Below are 27,629 nucleotides of genomic sequence, written 5' to 3'. Positions count from 1 at the left end.
TTAAGAGTCCCAAGCTGATGTGGAAGTTTCCACTCCCAGGCACAAGACTTTGTCTCCTGTACCTGCTTGGAGTTGCAACCCAACCTCCCAAGGCTGCCATGTCCCTGCCAAGCACTAAATCCCCAGGGTGGATACAGTGTTAACTCGTATGCCTAGCTCTCTAGTTTTCTGGGGTTTTTCTTCCCTTTTTAAAAATTATTATTATTAATTTTTTAGATGGTCTCGCCGTGATTCCCAGGTTGGAGTGCAGTGGCATGATCTCTGCTCACTGCAACCTCTGCCTCCCCCAGGTTCAAGCAATTCTCCTGTTTCAGCCTCCTGAGTAGCTGATATTACAGGCGCATGCCATCACACCTAGCTAATTTTTGTAATTTTAGTAGAGATGGGGTTTTGCCATGTTGGCCAGGCTGGTCTCGAACTCCTGGCCTCAAGTGATCTCCCCACCTTGGCCTCCCAAAGTGCTGGGATTACAGATGTAAGCCACTGTACCCGGCCCTTTTTTTAAATTAATAACCTGTTTTTATTATACCAGTAACACCAACTCCTTGTAGGAGAACAGATGAGCCAAAAGAAGAAATAATTGTTAAAGTCTGTTTACATACTACCAGGGCAAGACTTCCTAAATAGTCAAAAACCAACAGATGCTGGCGAGGATGTGGAGAAAAGGGAACGCTCACACACTATTGGTGGGAATGCAAATCGGTACAACCTCTATGACAAACAGCATGGAGATTTCACAAAGAACGAAAAATAGAATTATCATTCTACCCAGCAATCCCACCACTGGGGTATCCACCCAAAGGAAAAGAAATTGTTGTATCCAAAAGATACCTGCACTTGTGTGCCTATCACAGCACAGTTCACAATAGCAAAGACCTGGAATCAATCAAATGTCCATCTATGGGTGATTGGATAAAGAAAATATGGTACATGTACATGATGGGATACCACTCAGACATAAAAAAAGAATAAAATCATGTTTGATTTTATTTATTTATTTGATTTTATTTATCCACATGGGTGGAACTGGAGGCCATTATTTTAAGTGAAATAGCTCAGAAACAGAAAGTCAAACACCGCCGGGCGCGGTGGCTCACGCTTGTAATCCCAGCACTTTGGGAGGCCGAGGCGGGCGGATCACGAGGTCAGGAGATGGATACCACGGTGAAACCCCATCTCTACTAAAAATACAAAAAATTAGCTAGGTGTGGTGGCGGGCGCCTGTAGTCCCAGCTACTCGGAGAGGCTGAGGCAGAAGAATGGCGTGAACCCGGGAGGCGGAGCTTGCAGTGAGCGAGATCGCGCCACTGCACTCCAGCCTGGGTGAGAGCGCGAGACTCCGTTTCAAAAAAAAAAAAGAAAGCCAAACACCACCCATTCCCACTTACAAGTGGGAGTTAAACAGTGTGTACATCGGATCATGGAGTGTGGAATAAGAGACACTGGAGACCTGAAAACGTAGGAGGGTGGGAGGGGCTGAGGGATGAGAAATTACCTTTTGGGTACAATGTACACTATTTGGGTGATGGGCACACTGAAAGCCCAGACTGCCACTATATAATATATCCATGTGACAAAACTGCACTTGTACCCCCTAAATCTACAAAAATAAAAAATCAAATACTTTTCTAAAAGAACATTTAAGGACACTGGTTTAAGCAAGTACAATTTAGTTAACTATGTAGTTTCAGCATACTCCTATTAGAATTGATGCTAATAGCAAAGATATACATGATACATAGAGTGAATTGTGCCTCTCCCCCTCTAAATGTTAGGTCATGAGAGCATTATCAAGGCTTCAAAAGGAAAACTTTCTCATACACTGTATTCTTTTTTGAGACAGAGTCTTGCTTTGTTGCCCAGGCTGGAGTGCAATGACGCCATCTCGGCTCACTGCAACCTCCACCTCCCGGGTTCAAGTGATTCTTGTGCCTCAGCCTCACAAGTAACTGGGATTACAGGCACGCACCCCGGCCGGCTAATTTTTGCACTTTTGGTAGAGACGGGGTTTCACCATGTTGCCCAGGCTGGTCTCAAACTCGACCTCAAGTGATCTGCCCACTTCGTCCTCCCAAAGTTTTGGGATTACAGGTGTGACCCACTGCAACTGGCTGGAAAAATTTCTCATACACTGTATTCTAAATGTCCTATTTTTCTATCAGCTCTTTTGCCTTAGAAATAGAGACACTCGTTGCATCTTCCTTTGACAACCCTTTTTGGAGGGTCCATGCTTCCCATTTGGCCTTGCCCTTTAAATCCAGCATTCTCGGATACTCAATATTAATGTCTCCAATTATAGCTTGTTTGTAAAGTCCATCGAGTTTTTTCGGTTCTTTATTATCTGTTTTTGTTTTTGTTTTTTTTTGAGATGGAGTCTCGCTCTGTTGCCCAGGCTGGAGTGCAGTGGCACAATCTCAGCTCACTGCAGCTTCTGCCTCCTGGGTTCAAGCGATTCGGCTGCCTCAGCCTCCCATGTAGCTGGGATTACAGGTGCCCGCCACCACATGCAGCTTATTTCTGCATTTTCAGTAGAAACAGCGTTTCGCCATGTTGGCCAAGCTGGTCTCGAACTCCTGACCTCAGATGATCCACCCACCTCAGCCTCCCAAAGTGTTGAGATTACAGGCATGAGCCATTGCGCACGACCCCTCATCTGGTCTTGTTGGCAGCTTCGTCACGTCTTCTGCAGCCTTGTTGATCAGCCTGCAGTGCCATGGTGTTGGCGGCCGCACTGCTGCTTCTGTCCCAGCACTCCCTTCTTCCCTTTCTGAGGGTTCAGCTACACACTTAAAAGAATGTTGGTTATTTTTTATCCAAAATTTCTTTATGATTATTTTGTCTTTCATATTTGGTCTCCCATATTGTCAGAAATGGAATGTTTCCAGTTACTTCTTTTTTGTTTTTTGTTTGTTTTGGAGAAAGGGTCTCACTATGCTGCCCAGGCTGATCTGGAACTCCCGGGTTCAAGTGCTCCTTCTGCCTCAGTCTCCTGGAGTAGCTGGGACTATGGGCTTGCACCACCGTGCATGATTAAGATTACTTCTTAACCTATTATCATCAGACTTGCACCTCCACAACTTTACAGACGCTGTTCTTCAAAAACCATTGGTAACTGGAGCAACTGCCAAATTCCATGGGTGCTATTTCAGTTAGGATGAGCTCCAATCACAAGTGATGAAATACAAAAAATCAACCATAAAGATGCTTGATTTTTTTAACATAGGTGGTCCCAGAGTCAGTTTGGCAACTCACTTCTATTGAGAACTTACGTTTTTCTGTCCTTCCACTCTACCATCCCCAGAACGTCAGTGATGATTTTCACCTCATTGTCACATGATGGCTGCCTCCCATGACTACCTCAGAGGAGCAAAAGGTGGGCCAGGCACAGTGGCTGAGAGAGGTCTGTGAGGAAGAAGTTCTTTTCTTGCTTGCCACCTTTTGCTACTTTTTGCTACTTTACTACATTTTTTTTTTTTCATCTCGTCACTTTCAAATAAACTCAGTCACCTGGGTGACTTTTCTCTGTTTCAGATTTACAATAAGTCAAGTTAAAGATTTTTTTTCTCGTTGCCTTTCTCCTCCCTACCATTGATACTAAGCTCTGAGGCTCACTCGAATAATCAAACAAGTAAACAAATCGTGCAGACTGCTTTCCTTTGTTTTGTTTGTTTGTTTGTTTGTTTTTAGACAGAGTCTTGCTCTGTTGCCCAGGTTGGAGTGCAGCTGCACAATCTCAGCTCACTGCAACCTCTGCCTCCCAGGTTCAAGAGATTCTCCTGCCTCAGCCTCCTGAGTAGCTGGGATTACAGTTAGCCGAGATTGTGCCACTGCACCCCAGCCTGGGCAACAGAGCGAGACTCTGTCAAAACAAAACAAAAACACCACAATCCTCCTTTGCTCAAAAAGGCCCCCACCTGCAGAGTGCCAGCAAATCATACTATCTATCTACAAAGGAAAGCAGTCTGCACGATTTGTTTACTTGTTTGATTATTCGAGTGAGCATCAGAGCTTAGTATCAATAGTAAGAAAGGCAATAGTAAGAAAGGCAACAAGAAAAAAACATCTTTAACTTGACTTATTGTAAATCTGAAGCAGAGAAAAGTCACCCAGGTGACTGAGTTTATCTGAAAGTGATGAGATGAAGTTTCCTATATTGGGCAGAATAGGGGAGTGGGGCGGGAGGTAGAAGTGAAGTTCAGGTTTGGACAAATAGAGGATTCACATCTTTGCACACTTGAGTTTGTGTGACTCTAGAATTTTGCACCTGCCAGATCTGTTTATGATTCTGTTGCCTTTAGCAGACGACAGGCACCTCAAGGACAGAGATGTGGCTTTATGCATTTCTTTAACATGTCTTCCCTCCCTTCCATCTTTCTCAGTGCCTGGTATGAGACCTGCAGCATGTTAGGTGCTCTACAAAAATATTTGTTTAATAGAAGATTGAGTGAATGAAAACATGAGCAAAGGAGATTACTACAATGGGAAGAAACAAACTCAATGGATTTTTTTTTTGAGACAGTCTTGCTCTGCAACCTCCACCTCCAGGTTCAAGCAATTCTCCTGCCTCGGCCTCTCAAGTAGCTGGGATTACAGGTGTGTGCCACCATGCCCAGCTAATTTTTTATATTTTTAGTAGAGATGGGGTTTCACCATGTTGGCCAGGCTGGTCTTGAACTCCTGACCTCAGGTGATCCGCTTGCCTTGGCCTCCCAAAATGCTGGGATTACAGGTGTGAGCCACTGCACCCGGCCAAACCCAGCTGATTTTTCAGTTGATTTAACCGTATCCTGATTAAAGGAAGAAACGGAGAAATGCACATATGTATATGAGAGAGAGAGAGAGAGAGAGAGACAGAGAGAGAGACAGAAGGGAAATATCTGCAGAGAGAACAGAGCTATGATCACTAAGTAGAACAGAGGCAGCCTAATCGCCTAATCAGATACCTAGTCGGGGCCCCACCTGACTCCTACTGCAGCTGGCGGGTGGAGGGACTAGAAGGTTCAGCTGGAGTGGTCTCCCCTTCTGCAGCTCCAGTCTCCCCACCTCCAACCCCCACTGCCACTGCCCTGTGAGGAGGCTTGGAAGCTGTGGGGAGGAGAGGCAGCCGAGTTGGGCTTCTAGAACGAGGCGGGATGGTGTGAGCTCAAACGCCCTGCAATTGCTGGAGCAACAGCGGCGACACTTGAGTTATTCACAAAGGCTGGAATTCAAATGAGGCTGGCACCGCTCCAAGTCGCAGTAGCTTAGGAGGAGAGAGAAAGGCATATTAACTATTCATCAAGATCTTTGCGTTGCATGGGCTCTGAGGGTTCTCCATCTGCGTCCCTCCCTCTGTCACTGACTGGGGGTGGGGGGCGGGGGTCCTCCAGAAGCACTTTATCTGTCAGTCTGTGAGCGGCGGCTGGGGGTGGGGGACTGAAGTTAGGCAGATTTGTCTCATCACATGATGGGGGACCTGTATCATGTGATGGCTCCGGTGATGTTGGAGGCGGCATGTGACTCCCAGGGCTACGTGGGTTCAAAAACAATTTAAATACAAAAACACAAGCAGGTTCCCCTCCTCTCCTTTGCCTTTGGTCTGGCTCTCCCCATCGCTGGGTTCGGTGCCTGACTGAATGGAAAACCCGTCGTCTTGCAGCCACTAACCTGTGAGCGCCGGGTACCTGGAGACCAGGCCCCTCTGCTGGGGGCCCCCAGGAGCGGTGCCCCATCATTTTGCAGCCCACTGACTCCCAGCCTGGTAAGTTACTGCACACTTTCAGCAATTATCTGTGAAGCTGTCCTCAACTGCCTCATTAGCATGCGCAGGGCACCCTCGCTGGGCACGTTGGAAGGGAAGTGCCTGCCGGCTCTGGGGAGCTGCGGCTCTCGGGCCCTGCCAAACAGACGCAGCCTTCCTAGGGAGCAGCGCTGCGCTGGCTCTGCTGGGGTGGAATGAGCTTCTCCTTCGCTGTCCTCCCTCTCCCTTCCCAGCCCATCTTATTCCCAGCCTCTCCTCTCTCTAGCTTACTCCTCCTAACCTCCCTCACCTCTCACCTTCCCCCTCTCCACCCTCTGCCCTCAGATTTATTTATTTATTTATTTATTTATTTATTTATTTATTTAAGACAGAATCTCTCTCCGTCGCCCAGGCTGGAGTGCAGTGGCGCAATCTCAGCTCACTGCAACCTCCGCCTCCCGGGTTCAAGTGATTCTCCTGTCTCAGCCTCTGAGTAGCTGGTATTAGAGGCGCCCACCACCACACCCGTCTAATTTTTTTGTATTTTTAGTAGAGATGGGGTTTCACCATGTTGGCCAGGTTGGTTTTGAACTCCTGACCTCCAGTGATCTCCCCACCTTGGCCTCCAAAAGAGCTGGGATTACAGGCGTCAACTCCTGAGTCCGGCTGGATTTTCTTTTTTATTCACATACCTTTCTGTCTCCCACTGATTTTCTTAGGAGTTCCTCTCATCCTCTAACCTCGCTTTTTAAAATTATTTTTTTGGATACCTAGATTTTTGTCCTTTCTGGCCAGAATCTGAAAGAACAGCTTCTAAGGACTTGGTGATTGGAAATGTACCTTCTAAAAAAATTTTTTTCACTAAGACAGTGTAGACTGCCCAGTTCCTGTTGTGTGTACGTGCGTGCACGTATGTGTTAAAGGAGATGGATACATTGCTTGGGGCCATCAGAACTGTTTCCTGGGAGGTGGTTTCTTGGCTCCACACCCCAGCTCAGCAAGGGAATGATCAAGTGATAGGAGGCACAGTTACAGAAGTCAGGAGACAAGGCACTCGGACCCCAAACGTCTGACTCTCTGTGGGAGAAACCAGGGCTCAGAGCAGGAGCAAAAAATCTAGTGCTGGATGCGCTTGGGCATCGAGAGGCATCTCGTAGAGCTGGCTCCGAGTTTGAGGCCACACCTTTGCAGAATGAGGCAGCGTGTGAGCAATTTAGTTTAACGTAATTGCAGTGGAGATGGACAGGGAGAGGACAGATTAGAATGATGTTTAAGGGATAGAAATAACAAGTCTTGCAGATGTATTACATTTACTAGTTGAACCATGGGGAAGCCAAATGTGAATTGTGAAATCATGGCAGTGGCTGGACACAGTGGCTCACACCTGTAATCCCAGCACTTTGGGAGGCTGAGGCAGGCAGATCACCTGAGGTCAGGAGTTCGAGACCAGCCTGGCCAACATAGAAAAAACCCCATCTCTACTAAAAATACAAACATTAGCCAAGCATCGTGGCGCCCATCTGTAATCCCAGCTACTCGGGAGGCTGAGGCACGAGAATCGCTTGAGCCCAGGAGGCAGAGGTTGCAGTGAGCCAAGATCACACCACTTAACTCCAGCCTGGGCAACAGAGCGAGACTCCATCTCAATAAAATAAAATGAAATAAAATAAAGTAAAATTAAATTAAATCATGGCAGTATCCGTAGCCCCAGAGAAAGGAGATGGTGGCTGTGTCAAAAGCTTTTGGTTCACTGTCATCTGAGCTATATCAACATCTGTTCAGCAAGAAACTTTTAACAACGACAGAGCAGAATCCACCGAGTGACTCGATGAGAGGGTGCTATTTCTATCCCCATTTCCAAGATGGAGAAACTGAGGCAAGGAGCAGCTCATTAGGTCACTTGCTTAAGGGCACTCAGCTAATAAGTGACAGAGCTGGGATTTAAGCCCAAGCAGTTTTCTCCAGTGCCCACACAGTTAACCACCAGGCAGCTTCGAAAGAAAGCTATCCAGGCTGGGCGCAGTGGCTCATATCTGTAATCCCGGCACTTTGCAGGGGCTAGGCGGCTGGATTGCTTGAACCCAGAAGTTCCAGACAAGCCTGGGCAACATGGCAAAACCTCATCTCTACAAAAAAAACAAAAAAAAAATTAGCTAGGTGTGGTGGCATGCACTTGTAGTCCCAGCTACTCAGAAGGAGGATAGCTTGAGCCCAGGAGGTCAAGGCTGCAGTGAGCCATGATTGTGCCACTGCACTCAGCCTGGGTGACAGAGTGAGACCCTATCTCAAAGAGAAAAAACCAGCTGTCCAACAGTTGCCATGTGACAGTTTGTGCAAGTTTGGGGCTACATTTGTGAACAAAACAGAGACACTCTATTCTCATAGGGTTTATAGTCCAGTGAGGAAGGCAGCTATTAAATCATCATACAAGATGATATATTGTTTCAAAGTGGGGCATTTGCTAAGAAGGAAAGTAATAAGATATGATAAGAATATATAACTGAAGGCCGGGAGTGGTAGTTTACACCTGTAGTCCCAGCTACTCCAGAGACTGAGGCAGGAGAATTGCTTGGACCCAGGAAGGAGGCAGAGTTTGCAGTGAGCCGAGATCGCACCATTGTGCTCTAACCTGGGTGACAGAGTGAGACTCTGTCTCAAAAAAAAAAAAAAAAAAAAAAAGGAATATGTAACTAGAGACATACTTCAGTTGCAGAGGCATAAAAGTGGGGACAGAGTTGGTCAAAAAAGGCCTCTCTGATGATGCAATTTTTAAGTTGGGGTGTGAGAGAGGAGTAAGGGTCAACCAGGTGGCGTGTGTGAAGGTCTTGGGGAGGGCAAGGGCTCAAGAATGCTGGTGGACCAAACACATTGCATATTTCAGACTGTGTTAGATGAGGCTATCCAGATTATGTGGAGCTCCAAAGCCCTGGCTAATGACTTGGGTTTCATCCTGGGATCAATGAGCAACTATTAAATCATTTTATTGTATTTTATTTTATTTTATTTTATTTTATTTACTTATTTATTTAGAGACAGAGTCTTGCTCTGTCGCCTAGGCTGGAGTGCAGTGGTTCGATCTCGGCTCACTGCAACCTCCGCCTCCCAGGTTCAAGCAATTCTACCGCCTCAGCCTCCTGAGTAGCTGGGATTGCAAGTGTCTGCCACCATGCCCAGCTAATTTTCTTTTTTGTATTTTTAGTAGAAACGTGGTTTCGCCATGTTGGTCAGGCTAGTCTCAAAATCCTGACCTCAGGTGATCCGCCTGCCTCGGCTTCCCAAAGTGCTGAGACTACAGGCATGAACTACTGTGCCCAGCCTATTAAAGCATTTTAAGTAGGGAAGGAGCATACTTGGATTTGCAACATGAAGAAACGAACACAAGAGGTATATCAGTTTTTCTTGCATTACAGATCACCTCAAAGCTTAGTGGCTTCAAACAACCATCACTTATAGCTCATAACTCTGTGAGTTGGAAGTGGCAGCTGGGATCATCTGGGCACCGCTGCTGTCCTGGCCTGGGTTCACTCGTATAGACAGTCTGTTGGCAGGTTGGTTGAGAGTTGGTTGTTCGTGGATGATCTCACTCAGTTGTCTGCTGATTGGCAGGGGCAATTGAAATTGACCAGGCCACGTGTCTACCTAGCTAGAGGGCTAGCGCAGTCTTTTTCATATGACAGCTGGGTTCCAAACGCAGCAAGGGAAGGGAAGACCCAGTACACAAGCATTGTTCAAGCATTTGCTTGCATTGTGTTTGCAAGGCCCCATGGGCCTAGACAAGTTACGTAGTCAAGCCCAGAGTTAGAGGATGGAAAAAGATACCACTTGTTGGGTGGAGGTACAAAATATTGTGTCTCTTTTTCTCAGACTACTACATGAATTCGAAAGGCTAATAAGCTGGACACTGTCTCCCTCTAATATTGGGAGAAACTGAAAGCCAAGAAGAAATTTGAGGCCAATTTTGTGATTAGAGATACCCTCAGAACTATCATCTATCAGACTTTGTTTTTTGCTCGGAACAAGCATGGGTCTGTTTTGGATATGGATTACAAGGTGGGTGTGGTGAAATAAGATCTCTTCTCACGGGATTTTTTTGGGAATGACTTGGAGTCTTTTGAGATTGTTCCCTGCAAGGAAATTTGGGCCATATGGAACTCAATGCTTTCAGTGTTCTAGGCAAGGCAAGAGCACATGCAAAGGCCCTGGGGCTTATTTGGGAAACAGAAGGAAGGCAATTTAATTTAAAGTAATTGCGGTGGACTGGCAGGGTCGCTCACCCCTGTAATCCCAGCACTTTGGGAGAACGAGGCAGGTGGATCAACTGAGGTCAGGAGTTCGCGACCAGCCTGGCTAACACGGTGAAACCCCGTCTCTACTAAAAATACAAAAAATTAGCTGGGCGTGGTGGCGGGCGCCTGGAGTCCCAGCTACTCGGGAGGCTGAGGCAGGAGAATGTCGTGAACCCAGGAGGCGGACCTTGCAGTGAGCCGAGATAGCGCCACTGCACTCCAGCATGGGTGACAGAGCAAGACTCCGTCTCAAAAAAAAAAAAAAAAATTAGCCAGGCATGGTGACGGGCACCTCTCAGCTACTCAGGAGGCTGAGGCGAGAGAATTGCTTGAACCCGGGAGGCGGAGGTTGTAGCGAGCTGAGATCTCCCCACTGCACTCCAGCCTTGGCGACAGAGTGAGACTCTGTCTCAAAAAAATAAGTAAGTAATTTTTAAAATAAAGTAATTGCAGGGGAGATGGAAAAGGAGTGGACACATGAGAATAATATGTAAGAGGTAAAAATAACTAGTCTTGCTGCTGGATCACATAGAGTAGTTGAAGGAAAGGCACATATTAGAGAAGGCTCACAGGTTGGTAATGCCATGTACTAAGATGGAAAGAAAGACTAGGAGAGGAGAAGAGTATGTTGTTGGGGGAGAGGGCAGGAAGATGTCAACTATTCTGTGCTGAGCCCAGTATACTTGAGATCCCGTGAGACATCCAGAAAGATATACCCTAGACAGTGGGATATGCTCAAAGAAGCTTAGACTTGATATGTAAATTTGGAGACCAGCTGAGATCACTTAGAGAGTGTAAAGAGAGAAATCAAAGGGAAGTGAGACTGGAACTCCAGGCTGCCCACCATTTAGAAATCAGATAATGGAGGCATCTATGCAGGAGATGGAAAGAGGAGGGAAATCGGAGTGTGGGCTCATGAAGCCAAGAGGGCAGAATATTTCAGGAAGGAGAAAGTGACCAACTGGGTCGAAAGTTGCTGAGACGCTGAATAAAATCATCATCTGGGAGAGGGGAAATGAACATTCTAAAGTGAGCAGAGGGTTGCTGGGCAGAGCAGAGTGCTCACTGAGAACACAGAGCATGTGTTTCAAGTCGTAGCTGGGTGTACTGGCTCATGCCTGTAATCCCAGCTACTCAGGAGGCTGAGGTAAGAGGATCCTTTGAGGCCAGGAGTATGAGACAAGCCTGGGCAACATAAAAAGTAATGGCTGGGCACGGTGGCTCACGCTTGTAATCCCAGCACTTTGGGAGGCCGAGGCGGGCGGATCACGAGGTCAGGAGATCGAGACCATGGTGAAACCCCGTCTCTACTAAAAATACAAAAAATTAGCCGGGCGTGGTGGGGGGCGCCTGTAGTCCCAGCTACTCAGAGAAGCTGAGGCAGGAGAATGGGGTGAACCCGGGAGGCGGAGCTTGCAGTGAGCCAAGATTGCGCCACTGCACTCCAGCCTGGGCAACAGAGCGAGACTCCGTCTCAAAAAAAAAAAAAAAAAAAAAGTAACTCACCCTCCCACCCCCCCACACACACATACCCCTACATGTTCTAAATTTTTTTATTTAATTAGCCAGGTATGGTAGCACAAATGTAATCCCAGCACTTTAGGAGGCCGAGACAGGAGGATTACTTAAGGCCAGAAATTAGAAACAAGCCTGGGCAACATAGCAAGACCCCATCTCTAAATTTACTTTTTAATTAGCCAGGCATAGTGGCACATGCCTGTAGTCCTAGCTACTCAGGAGACTGAGATGGGAGGATCACTTGAGCCCAGGAGTTCCAGATGAGCCTGGCCAACATGGTGAAACCTGTCTCTACTAAAAAGACAAAAATTAGCCAGGCATGGTGGTGGACACCTGTAATCCCAGCTACTCAGGAGGCTGAGGCACAAGAATCGCTTGAACCCAGGAGGCAGAGGTTGCAGTGAGCTGAGATTGCGCCACTGCACTCCAGCCTGGGAGACACAGCGAGACTCTGTCTCAAAAAAAAAAAAAAAAAAAGGAAGAAGAAGAAGAAAAGAAGATTGTTTAAAAAGTGTTGCTTAACTCCTAAATACATAAGGGAAGGTAGTTCTCTTTTGCTTATTAATTTTTTAGGAGAAAAAGGCATACAAATTTATTAATGTTCATAAACACAGAAGCCACGCAAAATATGAGAGTCTGTTATTTCTATCTTGAGAACAGTCAGAAAATATACTCTATATGGTTTTATTCTTTGGTATTTGTTAAGATACTCTTTTTGACCCAGCATATGGTCAGTGTGGGCAAAGTTTCCATATGCACTTGAAAATAATGTGTATGGCCAGATGTGGTGGTTCACGCCTGTAATCCCAGCACTTTGGGAGGCTGAGAGGCAGGTGGATCACCTGAGGTCAGGAGTTCGAGACCAGTATGGCCAACATGGTGAAACCCCATCTCTACTAAAAATGCAAAAAATTAGCTGGACATGGTAGTGCACGCTACTCAGGAGCCTGAGGCAGGAGAACCGCTTGAACCCTGGAGGCAGAAGTTGCAGTGAGCCAAGATCATGCCATTGCACTTCAGCCTGGGCCACAGAGCGAGACTCTGCCTCAAAAAAAAAAAAAAAAAAATGTGTATTCTGGAATTGTTGGGTATAAAGTTTTATACATGTTAGGCCAAACTTGTTAATCATATTGTGCAAGTCTTCTGTAACCTTCTTGATCTTTTGTGTGTTTGCTTGTTTTCTCAGTAAGAGAGAGAAATGTGCCAAAATCTTTAACTGTAATTGTAGATTTATCTATTAGTTTTTTTGAGCATCTTTTTTTTTTTTTTTTTTTTTTTTTTGGCAGGTGATGGGGATGGAGTCTCACTCTGTCGCCCAGGCTGGAGTGCAGTGGTGCAATCATAGCTCACTGCAGCCTCCCACTCCTTGGCTCAGGTGATCTTCCCACATCAGCCTCCTGAGTAGCTGAGACTACAGGTGTATGTCACCACACTTGCCTAATTTTTTAAATATTTTTTGTAAAGACTGGGTCTCACTACGTTGGCCAGGCTGGTCTTGAACTCCTGGGCAATTCTCCCACCTCAGCCTCCCAAAGTGCTGGGGTTACAGGCATGAGCCATCACCCCTGGCCAAGACAATTTAATAATCCTAATGCCTAGTGTGATTGTGTGATTAAGAATTATGCTTCTTTTATTGCTTCTTGGCCTTTTGGCTAAGATCAAATATGAAGAAATATGCTTCTTTTATTAATTGTATTATTTATACAACAAACTTATATAGCACTTACCCTGTGTCAAGTATGTTATTACTAAAAGCTCATGTAATCCTCATAACAACCCCAGGAGGTAGGTATTGATATTATACCCATTGCAGAGATAAGGAAACTGAGGCATGGAGCGACTAAATAACTCACCCAGAGTCGTGCCTTGTAAGTGGTCGAGCCAGGCTGTTATCTCTCCTCCATTCTTCAGCTACGCCTGCTGAGAATGAAAGTTCATATCCACGGATGAGAAGGGCATCTTATCCCCTGCACAGTTCTGGAGATGTGTAGAAGACATTTGATTTTATCTACGCCATTCAATTTGAATTATTTTATTTTATTTTATTTTATTTATTCTGAGACAGAGTCTCACTGTGTTGCCTAGGCTGGAATGCAGCGGCACGATCTCAGCTCATAACCTCTGCCTCCCAGGTCCAAGCAATTCTCGTGCCTCAGCCATCTTAGTAGCTGGAATTACAGGCGTGTGGCACCACACCCAGCTAATTTTTGTGTTTTTTTATTTGTTTATTTGTTTGTTTTGGTAGAGATGGGGTTTCGCCATGTTGCCCAGACTGGTCTTGAACTCCCAGCCTCAAGTGATCTGCCCGCATCAGCTTCCTAAAGTGCTGGAGTTACTGGCGTGAGTCACTGCACTCAGCCTATGCTCTTTTCAAGGCTGTGACTGAGCTGCGTTCTGTTAGGAATAATTACAGAAAGCATCAATTGAACACTTTGCATGTGCCAGCCACTGAGCTAGGTATTTTGCCTAGTGGTATATCCTATTTTCTAAACAGTACCCTACTCCTGGTAGGCCCTCAGCAACTATTTGTCAAATAAATGTGGAATGACTTTAATCCCCATAGCTTTGTGGTGTAAATATAATTATGATTCCCATTTTACTGGTGAAACAACTGAGGCTCCAAGTAGTTGACCTGCCTAGTGAATGATCTGTAGACAACAGCAGTGTGATTATATCACCCAGCAAGTACACAAGATGATCTATTAGGGTGAAGAAGGAAAACAATGGGACCTCTATTTATATGTATTCCTTACATCATTCCTTTTACTTTCCATTTCATGATTTTTTTTTTGAGACAAGGTCTCACTCTGGCATCCAGGCTGGAGTACAGTGGCACAACCATGGCTCACTGCAGCAAGCCTCCCACCTCAGTCTCCTTGAGTAGCTGGAACCACAGGCACATGCCACCACATCTGGCTATTTTTTTTTTTAAAGTAGAGATGGGGTTTCATCATGTCAGCCAGGCTAGTCTCAAACTCCTGGCCTCAAGCGATCCACCCACCTTGGCCTCTCGAAGTGCTAGGATTACAAGTGTGAGCTACAGTTCCTGGCCAATGTTTTTGTAATATACTGAATAGTACAGTAGTTCATATATAAAAGCTATACATAATAAATAAATACACACATTTGCAGAGATACAGGCTTAAAATGCATACCAATGAAGTGAATTTTCGAAAGAATTTTAAAACCATTGCTCTAAGCCACTACTCTGTACTTTTTCTTCAAAGAGAATGTAACAGATTCATTTATAGCTTTCTTAATTGCCATGAGAACTAAAGATACATTCTTGCTGCCTTGATTGGGCTGTTTTCTGAATATCCATAGACAATATCCCCACCATAGCTTGGAGTTAGTGAATTTAGAAACTTCACCTATTATTGTAGGTCTCACTCTCAGAGACTAAATTGGAGAAGGGAAAATAGAGAATGTATTCTCTTTGTGTCATGAATTTAAGTAGCTGCTATTATAGATGCAATAAGAATTAATTCTGTTCCCCCACTGCCTGAGAATAACATTTGAAGGCAAGAAATTGCCTGTTCATTGAGGCATAAGTCAATAAGTAGAGTCAACTAATGATAGAGCAGGGAACAATCAGATACAATGTAGTAAATTATGTTCTGTCATAGTGTAATTCTTAATAACTCAGCTGTCACTCTAGACATGTTCACATTTTTGTCTGGAGAATGGAAAGAAATAAAATTTTAGCTATATTACAGACAAGGTAAAAATCCTGGGATGTGGGTGGAAGGAAAGACTTCACAGAAAATACTCTTGCACTGGAAGATGAAGGGTGAGTGAAAGTTCATCAGGATGACAAGGAGAGGAACGTCAGAGAATGTCCCTGACACGGGGAACAAGACAGCCACGGGTACAAGAGGAAAGGTCCGTTGTACAGGGGCTGTGTGTGAGAGAGCGCAGGAGCAGATGTCAGAGAAGCTGGGCAGGAAACATGGTATGGACATTCAGAACTAGACAATAGGCCAGGTGTGGTGGCTCACGCCTGTAATCTCAGCACTTTGGAAGGCCAAGGTGGGCGGATCACTTGAGCCTAGGAGTTCGAGACCAGCCTGGGCAACAAAGCAAGACCCTGTCTGTACAAAAAATTAAAAACTTAACCAGATGTGATGGTGCATACCTGTAGTGCCAGCTTCTTGGGAGGTTGAGGTGGGAGGATCACTTGAGCCCAGGAATTTGAGGCTACACTGAGCTATGATCGCACCACTGCACTCCAGCCTAGGAGACAGAAAGCAAGACCTGGTTTCAAAAAAAAAAAAAAAAGAACTATATGAGCTTAGGATCATCAGATCCCTGCTTGGCCTTGAATTATCGTACTAGCTTCGTGGCCTTGAGCAAGTACTTCTGCAAGCCTCAATTTCCCTATCTATAAACTCATAATAACAATCATTGTACCCACCTGTTGGGGTTATTGTGAGTTTGAAAGAAGAGTATCTGTTTGCAATGCTACCTGATCACATGGGAAGGTCTCAGTAAAGGGAGGTGGTATTGTTGGTAGTGTTGTTATAATGCTAGCCAAGGAACTAGATTATGGAATGCCTTATATACCAAGTCAAAGAGTTCAGGCTTTATCTCTTGGGTCACTGTTTCTAAAATGCAATGTTTGTTCCTAAGTGGCTCAGGCTGGGTGTGGTGGCTCAGGCCAGGTGCAGTGGCTTATGCCTGTAATCCCAGCACTTTGGGAAGCCGAGGCGGTCAGATTACCTGAGATCAGGAGTTTGAGACCAGCTTGACCAATATAATGAAACCCTGTCTCTACTAAAAATACAAAAATTAGCTGGGCATGGTGGCATGCCCCTGTAATCCCAGCTACTCGAGAGGCTGAGACAGGAGAATCACTTGAACCGGGGAGGCGGAGGTTGCAGTGAGCCGAGATCGTGCCATTGCATTCCAGCCTGGGCAAAAAGAGTGACACTCCGGCTGGGCGTGGTGGCTCACGCCTGTAATCCCAGCACTTTGGGAGGCCGAGGCGGCCTTACGATGTCAAGAGATCGAGACCATCCTGGCCAACATGGTGAAACCCCGTCTCTATTAAAAATCTAAAAATTAGCTGGGCCTGGTGGCGGGTGCCTGTAGTCCCAGCTACTTGGGAGGCTGAGGCAGGAGAATTGTTTGAACCCAGGAGGTGGAGGTTGCAGTGAGCCGAGATCACGCCACTGCACTCCAGCCTGGGTGACAGAGCAAGATGTTGTCTCAAAAAAAAAAAAAAAAAAAAAAAATGAAACTCCAACTCAAAGAAAGAAAGAAAAACAGTATTCAAGTTGTTTAGCAGTTTCTGTTTCTATATAAATAATTTAAAAAAAACATGTGCTTAAGCATTTCACGAATTTGAAATAGAAGAAAAATTACCAAATACTGTTATGGTCTCAATAATGGTTCAAGGGTGCAGATAGTTCAAATAGGTCACATTCTTAACAAAGTATAGTTAAAATTCAGTTACTAGAATATGGTAATTTTTTTTTTTTTTTTTAGACAGTCTCTCTGTCGCCCAGGCTGGAGGGCAATGGCATGATCTCGGCTCACTGCGAACTCCACCTCCCAGGTTCAAGCGGTTCTTGTGCCTCAGCCTCCCAAGTGGCTGGAATTACAGGCGTGTGGCACCACACCCAACTAATTTTTGTATTTTTAGTATAGGCGGGGTTTCATCATGTTGTCCAAGCTGGTCTCGAACTCCTGACCTCAGATGATCCACCCACCTTGGCCTCCCAAAGTGCTGGGATTACAGATGTGAGCCACCGTGCCCGGCCAACCTTTCTTAGCTAGATCATTGGTATATTATTGTTTATATGTGTAATGTGTGCATTTTTTCCTGTTACTATTATGTTATGGCTCTGATTAACAAAAATAGCTTAATGACTAAAAAGTGTTTCATCAGAGTATAAAAGCAATAATAAAAATAGTAGTACAAACACTGCAACTCGGAAGCATAATTAGTGAACAGGACTTCAGGATCTGCCGGGACAGAGCATCTGTGAATATGATGATTTCACCCCAGCAGCTGAAAGAGAAAGTGTGAATGGAAAGCAAGGCTATGAGTATCTGAAAATTGGATTTTTATTGAACAAGGGATTTATCTTCCTAGTGTCTCCAATGTATATTGTATTAGAAAACTTTATCAGATAGCTTCCTGATGCTATAGGACATTTCACATCACTTCCAAAATAGAATAACCTGTCTGGCCAACCAGTGTTTTTTCCTGAACCAAGTACAAAAGAATATTTTTTAGTGGCCAGCCATGGTGGCTCATGTCTATAATCCCAACACTTTGAGAGGCCAAGGTGGGAGGATCTCTACAGCCTAGGAACTCAAGACCAACATAGCAAGACTCTATCTCTAAGAAAAAATAAAAAAAAAGATAGAATATTTTCCAGCATCCAATTGATTAATTTTCTTTCTAATTGCAAAGAAGGCCAGGTGCTGTGGCTCATGCCTGTAATCCTGGCACTTTGGGAGGCCGAGGCAGGTGGATCACCTGAGGTCAGGAGTTCGAGACCAGCCTGGCCAACATGGTGAAACCCTGTTTCTGGTAAAAACACAAAAATTAGCAGGGTGTGGTGGTGCATGCCTGTAATCCCTGGGAGGCTGAGGCAGAAGAATTGCTGGAACCCAGGAGTCAGAGATTGCAGTGAGCTGAGATCGCACTACTGCACTCCAGCCTGGGTGACAGAGAGAGACTGCATCTCAAAAAAGAAAAAATAATAATAGTAATTGCAAAGAGGACAAAACAGCAAAAGCAGATGCAAGCCATGCTGTTTTCAACATGCCTCCAAAATCAGCCCCAAGTTTAGGACAAACAGAACGCTAGGAGAGAAAGCAAAACTAGCCAGAAGCAAACCTGGTGACGAGGTTGTATGTGACATAGCACAAATGGCAATAATATTTCTATTATATGGTGGAACTACCATTATTATCACCATGCCAGCCAATATGATATTTTACAGTTGAGTGAAACTACTGGTGGAAAAGGTAAGAACCAGCTCTTTTTATATGTGCAGTACATAGGTGAATGAGAAAGACACACTTGATCATTTCGAGTTCCAGTTATCACTGAAAAGCAAAATACAAAAGCAATTTGATGTTTCACCTAATGTTGTTTTGTAAGCTGATGCAGTTTGGAAGTGTATTTGACATTGCTAACAGAGGAACCACTGTGTGTATAGCAAAGAAAATTTGGTGCATCAGTATCTACTGCTACAATAATGCAAAGCAACCATCCAACCCAGTCAGTTAAGTGATAAGAATTTATTTATTTATTTATTTATTTTATTTATTTTTTTGAGAGAGAGTCTCGCTCTGTCACCCAGGCTGGAGTGCCGTGGTGCGATCTCAACTCACTGCAAGCTCCGCCTCCCAGGCTCACGACATTCTCCTGCCTCAGCCTCCTGAGTAGCTGGGACTACAGGCACCCACCACCACGTCTGGAGAATTTTTTGTATTTTTAGTGGAGACAGGGTTTCACCATGTTAGCCAGGATGGTCTCGATCTCCTGACCTCGTGATAAGAATTTGTCTCATGAGTCTGCAGACCAGGCTGGGTCATTCTTCATGTATCAGCTGGGCTCACTCAGGTGTCAGTGCTCACATGTGGGCAGGGCCCACTACATAATTTGTGGAGCCCAGTACAAAATGAAAACACAGGGTCCCTTATTTAAAAATTATGAAGAATTTCAAGGCTGGACATGGTGGCACACACCTGTAATCCTAGCACTTTGGGAGGCTGAGGTGGGTGCTTGAGTCCAGGAGTTCAAGATCAGCCCGGGCAATATAGTGAGACCTTGTCTCTAAAAAAATTAAGATAAAATAAAATCAGCAGAGCATGGTGGCGTGTACCTGTAGTCCCAGCTATCAGGAGGGTAAGGTGGGAGGATTGGTTGAGCCCAGGAGTTGGAGGCTGCAGTGAGCTATGATCGCACCACTGCACTCCAGCATGGGTAAAGGAGCAAGAGCCTGTCTCAAAAAAAAAAAAAAGAATTTCAAGAGGATGGCAACAGCATTAGCATTAAAGCAAATGGTTCTTTTCTTAGCACTGGGCCCTATGCATTTGCAAAGGTCATGTAGTGATGAAGCCAGTGCTGGCCGTAGGTCACATACGCGGCTCTGCTGCTCTTGGCTGGGTTCTTTCACCTGTCTGGGCATCAGCTGGCTGTTGGCTAGCTGGGACAACTCGGGGTAAGTCCACTCCATTCCATGGGTCACATCCCCCAGCAGGCTCGCGTACACGTTTCTTACCACACAGACAGAGGAGCAAGAGCACACAAGCCCAAATGTGCATGTAGATTCCAAATCTCTGCTCACGTCACATTTGCTGACATCCCATTGGGTCACAGCAGGACACGTGGCCATCTCAGAGCAAAAGTGGGAGGTGCTACAGCATTATACAGCAGAGGGCATGAATACAAGGAGGGCTGAAGAAGGAGGGCCATTTTCGTCATCTACCTTCCTTGACTACTCAAAAATAGTTGCATCTGAGTGCTAAATTACCCACTGCTTTACTTGCTAAGGACCGTTTGTTTGTTTGTTTGTTTGTTTATTTTGAGACAGGATCCCACTCTGTTGCCCGGGCTGGAATGCAGTGGTGCGATCATGGCTCACTGCAGCCTTGAACTCCCAGACCCAAGTGATCCTCCCACCTCAGCCTTCCAAATAGCTGGAACCACAGGCACACATCGCCACATCTGGCTAATTTCTTATTATATTTTTTCTAGAGATGAGAGCTTCCCTATGTTGCCCAGGCTGGCCTCAAACTTCCGGGCTCAAGTGATCCTCCTGCCTCGGCCTCCCAAAGTGCTGGGATTACAGGCATGAGCCACCGCACTCAGCAAAGGACAGTTGTTCAACAGCATACATCCTGACCTTAAGTGCTGACGAAGTAATAAAAATTGTTATCACAATCAAACATCAGTCACTGAACAGAGGTCTTTTCTGAGTGTTTTGGGAAGAAATGGTTGGTGTGTGCTAAAACTGCTTTTCCACCCCAAAGCATACTAGCTCTCTCAGGGGAAGGTGCTCATGTGAATAATTGAAGGAGGTGATGAGATTTCTTTATATAATACTAATAAGGCCATAAAAGACCAGAAATCATAGACCTGCTCCCTGTCGTCCTTGTCATTATCTGTTTGGTGGAGAAATGTTATCTCTATGATTTCAAGTAGCGTGTCAACACATTATGGCCAGTAGCTTGAAAAACTTGAACCCCTCATTTTAGGCCTAACATAATAGGAGATTCAGAGCTAAGGATAAGGTATCAGGAAATTGAACTGTGATGCACGAGGCTTTGTTGGCAGGCATTGACTCTTCCCTAACAGTTGATTTTCTTCATTCCATGGAGAAAGAAACCAATTATTGAGCATATTTTAAAACCCCATGCCAGGCCGGGTGCTGCAGCTCAGGCCTGTAATCCCAGCATTTTGGGAGGCTGAGGCGGGTGGATCACAAGGTCAAGAGTTTGAGACCAGCCTGACCAACACGGTGAAACCCCGTCTCTACTAAAAATATAAAAATTAGCAGGGCATGGTGGCATGTGCCTGTAATCCCAGCTACTCAGGAGGCTGAGGCAGGAGAATTGCTTGAACCTGGGAGGTGGAGGTTGCAGTGAGCCGAGATCGCACCATTACACTCTAGCCTGAGCTAGAGTGTTAAATTTGTTTATATTTATTCTTCCAGTACAGTGGCTCTCAGATACATATCTCTGAACTCATCCGAGAGATTCTAATTTATTTGGTCTGCACTGTACTCTGGACACCAATAGTTTTTTTTCAACTTTTATTATAGATTCAGGGGTTACATGTGCAGGTTTGTTACAAAGGTATATTGCATGATGCTGAGGTTTGGAGTAAGAATGCCCTGGTAGTAAGCATAACACACATTTAGTTTTTTTTCTCTTGCCCCACTTCCTCCCTCTCCCATCTTGTCCTCCCCAGTGGACACCAATATTTTTTAAACCCTCTTCAGATTGCTCCAATGTGCCACCAGGTTTCAGAATCACAAATCTAGTGGTCACTCTTGGTTTTTATTTGTTTTTAAAATGTTTTATTATAAAATACCATATGTACAGAAATATAACACACACAGGAAAAAAAGAACATAAAGCAAACAAAGCTAAACATTTTTACATTGAGAAATGAAATATTGCCAGCACCCCAGAAGCTGCCCACATGACTCATTGCAATGTATCTGAAATTTCATAACATATCTTTCTATGAGAATCTAGACTTATTCTGCCTCTGTAGCCTTCCTTGGAGCAATTCAAGCCATAGCATACTTTCAAGCCTTTTCCTGCTTGAACAACACTGAAATCTGATGAAATCATAGCTCCAGATTTAAAAATTTTTTTTACATATACACATTCACATTTATGTAAAGCATATGTTTTACCAGGTTTTTTTTAGATACTGTTTTTTTTTTTTTTTTTGAGACGGAGTCTTGCTCTGTCACCCAGGCGGGAATGCAGTGGCACTATCTCCGCTCACTGCAAGCTCCGCCTCCCAGGTTCACGCCATTCTCCTGCCACAGCCTCCTGAGTAGCTGGGATTACAGGCACCCGCCACCATGCCCGGCTAATTTTTTTGTACTTTTTAGTAGAGACGGGGTTTCACCATGTTAGCAAGGATGGTCTCGATCTCCTGACCTCATGATCCACCGCCTCAGCCTCCCAAAGTGCTGGGATTACAGGCTGGAGCCACAGCGCCCAGCCTGTTTTTTTGTGTTTTTTATCTTCAAATTCCTTTCTCTACAATTTGCAGTGGTGTCAGATGCTAAAGCATCAGTCCAAATGAGAATTCCATAAAGTTCAGGAGTAAATGTATGGCCCAACCAGGTAGTTTATATTCTAGAGATGGGACCCTGTATCCTTCTTGGTAGCTAAATATTATCTGGGGTACTGCTCACCTGCTGCAGCTTCTGTGGCTAACCCGAAGTGTCCTATCTTGGAGGGCTACACATGTGGCTGTGACCTGGAGCAGTCATTGGTGACAGCCTTTCCTTCTCCTCCTCCACATCAGCCTCGATTGTTTCAGAGGCCCTATTAAGAAAGGCTCTGCTTCACAATCCAGGTCAGCTTTCAAGTTCAGTGCCTTCCCCAGGCAAATTATTTATTCCCTTGTTCAAAAAGTAGCTCTGGGGTCTTCATTCTCAGCGCTTGATCATCCTGGAGCTACCAGGCAGAAGGGCGGCATCTGACCCAGCTGGGGCCCCGTAAAATTAATTAATTATCTTAATGACTGCCCTGGGAGACCTCTCTCGCTCTTAATATTTGTTTACTCTGATCTTGGATTTCCCGCAGGCTTCCTTGGGAAGAACTGCCTTCCCTTAGGAGTGTTTAGCATTGAGTTTCTCTACCCTGGTTCTGCCATTGATTTGACCCCTGATGTGTTCTTATAGGATTTCCTCACAATTTCTGATCTGCTAACAGGTCTCTTTCATGTTTTCTTTTCTTGCTTTTTTTTTTTTTTTTTTTTTTTTGACGGAGTCTCGCTCTGTCGCCCAGGCTGGAGGGCAGTGGCACGATCTCGGCTCACTGCAACCTCTGCCTCCTGGGTTCGAGTGATTCTCCTGCCTCAGCCTCCCGAGTAGCTGGGATTACAGGCGCCCGCCACCATGCCCGGCTAATTATTTGCATTTTTAGTAGAGACGGGGTTTCACCATGTTGGCCAGGCTGGTCTCGAACTCCTGACCTCGTGATCCGCCCGCCTCAGCCTCCCAAAGTGCCGGGATTACAGGCATGAGCCACGGCACCTGGCCATCTTTCTTGTTTTCTAGCAATTTTGGATTTACATGTAAAATTTGTATGTATGTATAAATACAAAATATACAGTTGATGCTTGAACAACATGGGTTTGAACTGCACCATTTACTTATACGTGGATTGTTTTCAATAAAAGTCACACCAAGGGCCAGGCTCACCCCTGTAATCCCAGCATTTTGGGAGGCCAAGGCAGGTGGATCACCTGAGGTCAGGAGTTCTAGACTAGCCTGACTGACATGGTGAAACCCCGTCTCTATTAAAAATACAAAAAATTAGCTGGGCATGGTGGTGGGCACCTGTAATCCCAGCTACTCGGGAGGCTGAGGCAGAAGAATCGCTTGAACCTAGGAGGCAGAAGTTGCAGTGAGCTGAGATCACACCATTGCACTCCAGCCTGGGTGAGAGAGTGAGACTCCATCTCAAAAAAAAAAAAAAAAAGTTATACCAAGTGTGCCTGCCTCTTCTGTCTCCCTTTCTACCTTCTCCACCTCTGCCACCTCTGAAACAGCAAGAGTAACCCCTCTTCTTCCTCCTCCCCATCAACCTACTCAAACTGAAGGTGACGAAGATGAAGACCTTCATGATGAACCACTTCTACTTAATGAATAGTAAATCTATTTTTGTTTCCTTGTGATTTTCTTAATATTGAAGACAGTATATAATACATATAACATACAAAATACGTGTTAACTGACTGTTTATGTTATCCATAAGGCTTGCACTCAATAGTAGTTTATTAGTAGTTCAGTTTTTGGGGAGTCAAAAGTTACATGTAGATTTTCAATGTCGGTGCCCCTAACTCCCACATTGTTCAAAGATCCACTGTATTTTTTTTTTTTCTGTCATTTTAGTCGGATTTGGAGTGATCATGGGAGACAGACACCCAGGCTCAAAAAATAAAATGGTGAGAATGGCATTTCACAGGGAACAGCTACAATTTTAGCACCTGAATTTGAGCTTTAGTGCATAGACAAGTATATTTACGGTTCCTTATATTTTAACTAACATGCAATTTATTAAAGTTGTAAATGTAAAAACCTAGTTTTCCCGAGGCCTTTAACATAACTCATGAATCATATTATTATTCTTATAAATCTAGTATATCTTATCTGAAGTTATGTATATTTTTTATTTGTTCTTGTATCAATGTTAAATTGTAAATGTGACATAATAAACTCCCCTAAATATTTAACATCATTTAAAAGCCTGCTTAATAAATTTTCCTTCAGCTTTGTCATTTTTAACCACAATTACAAATCTGAATCTCCTAAGTGCTTCAAACATCTGACAAGGCTGACTTATAAATCCGACAAACAGAATTGCTAAGTGCTTAAACACTATTTACAAACCTAGTAAGTCTGAAATTATTTATTAATCCAGAAATTTTTAAACATTCAGTTTCAGCCTAAATAAATCAAATTCTCTTAAATATTTTTAATTAAATTTACAAATCTTATATCAATCAAACTGGTAACTCACCATTCCGCTTAGAGCAACAGTTGTGCTTGTTGGTTTTGCTTTAAATTTATGTCCATAAATCTCCAGTTGACCGCCCAGTACTGCCCCCTAATATATTCACTTTTCTGTTTTCCCAGATAACTATTATTTTTGGAGGAGGAGAAAGATAGTCATTTATTAGCCTTTTTTAAAAATTTATTTTTAATTGTAGTAAAATACACATAGACCAGGCACAGTGGTTCACGCCTGTGATCTCACCGCTTTGGGAGGCCGAGGCAGGTGGATTGTTTGAGTCCAGGAGTTTGAGACCAGGCTGCAAAATCCTGACTCTACAAAAAAGTTAGCTAGGTGTGGTGGAGCGTGCCTGTTATTCCCAGCTACTCAGGAGGCAGAGCCAGGAGGATCACCTGAGCCCAGGGAGATCAAGGCTGCAGTGAGCTATGATCACACCACTGCACTCCAGCCTGGGTGACAGAGTGAGACCCTGTCTCAAAAAAAAATGCACATAGCATAATGTTTGCCATCTTAACCATTTTTAAGTGTCCTATATAAATTTCATAACTTATTCCTCCCTAATTCTCACTTATTATTTAATTGTGAATATTAGAAGCAATTAGAAAAGAATGTTATATTTTTTCTTCCCACTACCAGATCTACCAACCTAACTATACCTGGGCCAATCTAATCTGCTTTCTCTTCTTTTATAGTGGAGGAATTGTCCATAGACCTCCTTAAGCCAATTCCTGCATTCAAGCCTTGGATCTGATCCTATCTCTCACTTGCTCAGGGACTCTGCTCCTAACACCACCCCCATTCACTTCTCATCATCATTTCCCTCTACTGGATCATTTCCATCAGCATCTGGAAGTGCTATCTTTAAAAACACAAAGCAAGGGCCAGGCACAGTGGCTCACATCTGTAATCTCAGCACTCTGGGAGGCTGAGGCAGGAGGATCATTTGAAGCCAGGAGTTAGAGACCAGTCTGGGCAACGTAGCGAGACCTTGTTTTACAAAAACAAACAACAGCAACAAAAAACATAAAACAAAGCTTTCTTTGGCTCTCCTTCTCCCTCTAGCTACTACCTCTTTATAGGAAAAATATTTTCAAAGAGCTGTCTATGTTTGCTTCCCTCCCACCTCACCTCCTATTCTCCTATTCTCTTTTCAACCCACTCTAATACAGCCCTAAGGCCTCATGCTGTAGGGAGCCCCACGCTGGTCATCCTACAGCTGTGCTCTCCCCTTTAGGCAAGGGATTCACAGGTCCAAACAAATATGGCTAGTCAGAAGTTGTCCCTTCACGGACTCTACTCAGAGTACCTAAAACCCTGGGATTCCCTGTCTAAATGGCCCTAAGCCAGTTCCCAGTGCCTGGGAGAGGCTGCTGTCCAGATCCAAGGGATGTGGTATGTGTATCTCTATACCTAAGAGATGGCTGTTTGCTGGGGTGGAGGTGGGAAGGAGCATGTTGGTGGAGCTTAGACATTCAGCCTAGAGGGTCCATGCTTGTACATACAGATGAAGGCAAGAAAGAAAAAAAAAAGGGACCAGCCCTCCCTGTGCCAATTCATTCTGGAGAAGAACTCTTGGAATCAGAGAATTCTAAATTTGAAACTTGCCTTCCAAACACATATGGTGAATATGCATTTGTCAAGGTAGGAGGATAACATCTATTTTATTTAGCAGCTTGCTTGGCTGATAGCATTTAGTATTTAAACATATGGTGTGTAGATCTCCACTTGTACTTTTGGCCCATGCCCTACAACTGCTTGAGAAACCTGTCTGGTGAAGGTCACAGATTTTCTTCAGTTTGCCTATCCAGTGGCCAAGTCTCAGATGTCATCTTTCTCAACCCCTCAGTGACATTCGACACAACATATTACTTTCTTCTCTCGAGTTCCAAGACAACCCACTCTTGGTTTGCCCCTATTCTTTCTCGATCCTTTTGTTTGTTCCTAATCCTCTTCCCACTTATTGTAAATATTAGAACATCCTAGGGGCTGGGTGCGGTGACTCACACCTGTAATCCCAGCACTTTGGGAAGCCGAGGTGGGTGGATCACTTGAGGTTAAGAGTTCAAGACCAGCCTGGCCAACATGGCAAAACCACATCTCTACTAAAAATACAAAAATTAGCCTGGCGTGGTGGCACACGCCTGTAGTCCTAGCTACTTGGGAGGCTGAGGCATGAGAATCACTTGAACCCAGGAGGCGGAGGTTGCAGTGAGCCAAGATCATGCCACTGCACTCCAGCTTGGGTTACAGAGCAAGACTCCACCTTAAAAAAAAAAAATCCTAGGGTTCCGTCTTCAGACTTGGACTCCACTTAAGTCCTTTTCTTGTTTGTTTGGGTTTTTTTTTTGGAACAGGGTCTCACTCTGTTGCCCAGGCTGGAGTGTGGTGACTCGATCATAGCTCACTGCAGCCTCAGCCTCCTGGGCTCAAGGGATCCTCCTATCTCAGCTTCCTGAGTAGCTGGGTCCACAAGTGTGCACCACCACACCCAGCTACTTTTTTTTAATAGACAGGGTCTTGCTATATTGCCCAGGCTGGTCTTGAACTCCTGGGCTTAAATGATTCTCCTGCCTCTGCCTCCCAAAGTGCTGGGATTACAGGTGTGAGCCACCACGCCCAGGCTCTTTCCTTGTTTGAAAGTCTCATATCTGTAAATATCATCTACAAGTTTACAACATACTTCTCGTCTCCCATAACCAGCTACCTGCTGATCATCCCCCTGTGGTTTATTGAACAGGCATCTCAAAATTTACAGGTCCAAACCAGAATTCTTTTTTTTTTATTTTTTTATTTTTTATTATACTTTAGGGTTTTAGGGTACATGTGCACAATGTGCAGGTTTGTTACATATGTATCCATGTGCCATGTTGATTTCC

At 44.6% G+C, this 27,629-nt stretch overlaps 1 pseudogene; it reads right to left on the bottom strand.

Annotated features, from left to right (window-relative positions):
• Positions 1 to 2,147: 2,147 nt before the first annotated feature.
• Positions 2,148 to 2,715, bottom strand: LOC100586241 (annotated as a pseudogene).
• Between the last annotated feature and the right edge of the window lie 24,914 nt (positions 2,716 to 27,629).

The sequence above is a fragment of the Nomascus leucogenys genome, chromosome 2 (genome assembly GCF_006542625.1).
Source record: "Nomascus leucogenys isolate Asia chromosome 2, Asia_NLE_v1, whole genome shotgun sequence".
Taxonomy (NCBI): Eukaryota; Metazoa; Chordata; class Mammalia; order Primates; family Hylobatidae; genus Nomascus; species Nomascus leucogenys.
This window is presented reverse-complemented; position numbering and strand designations above follow the sequence as displayed.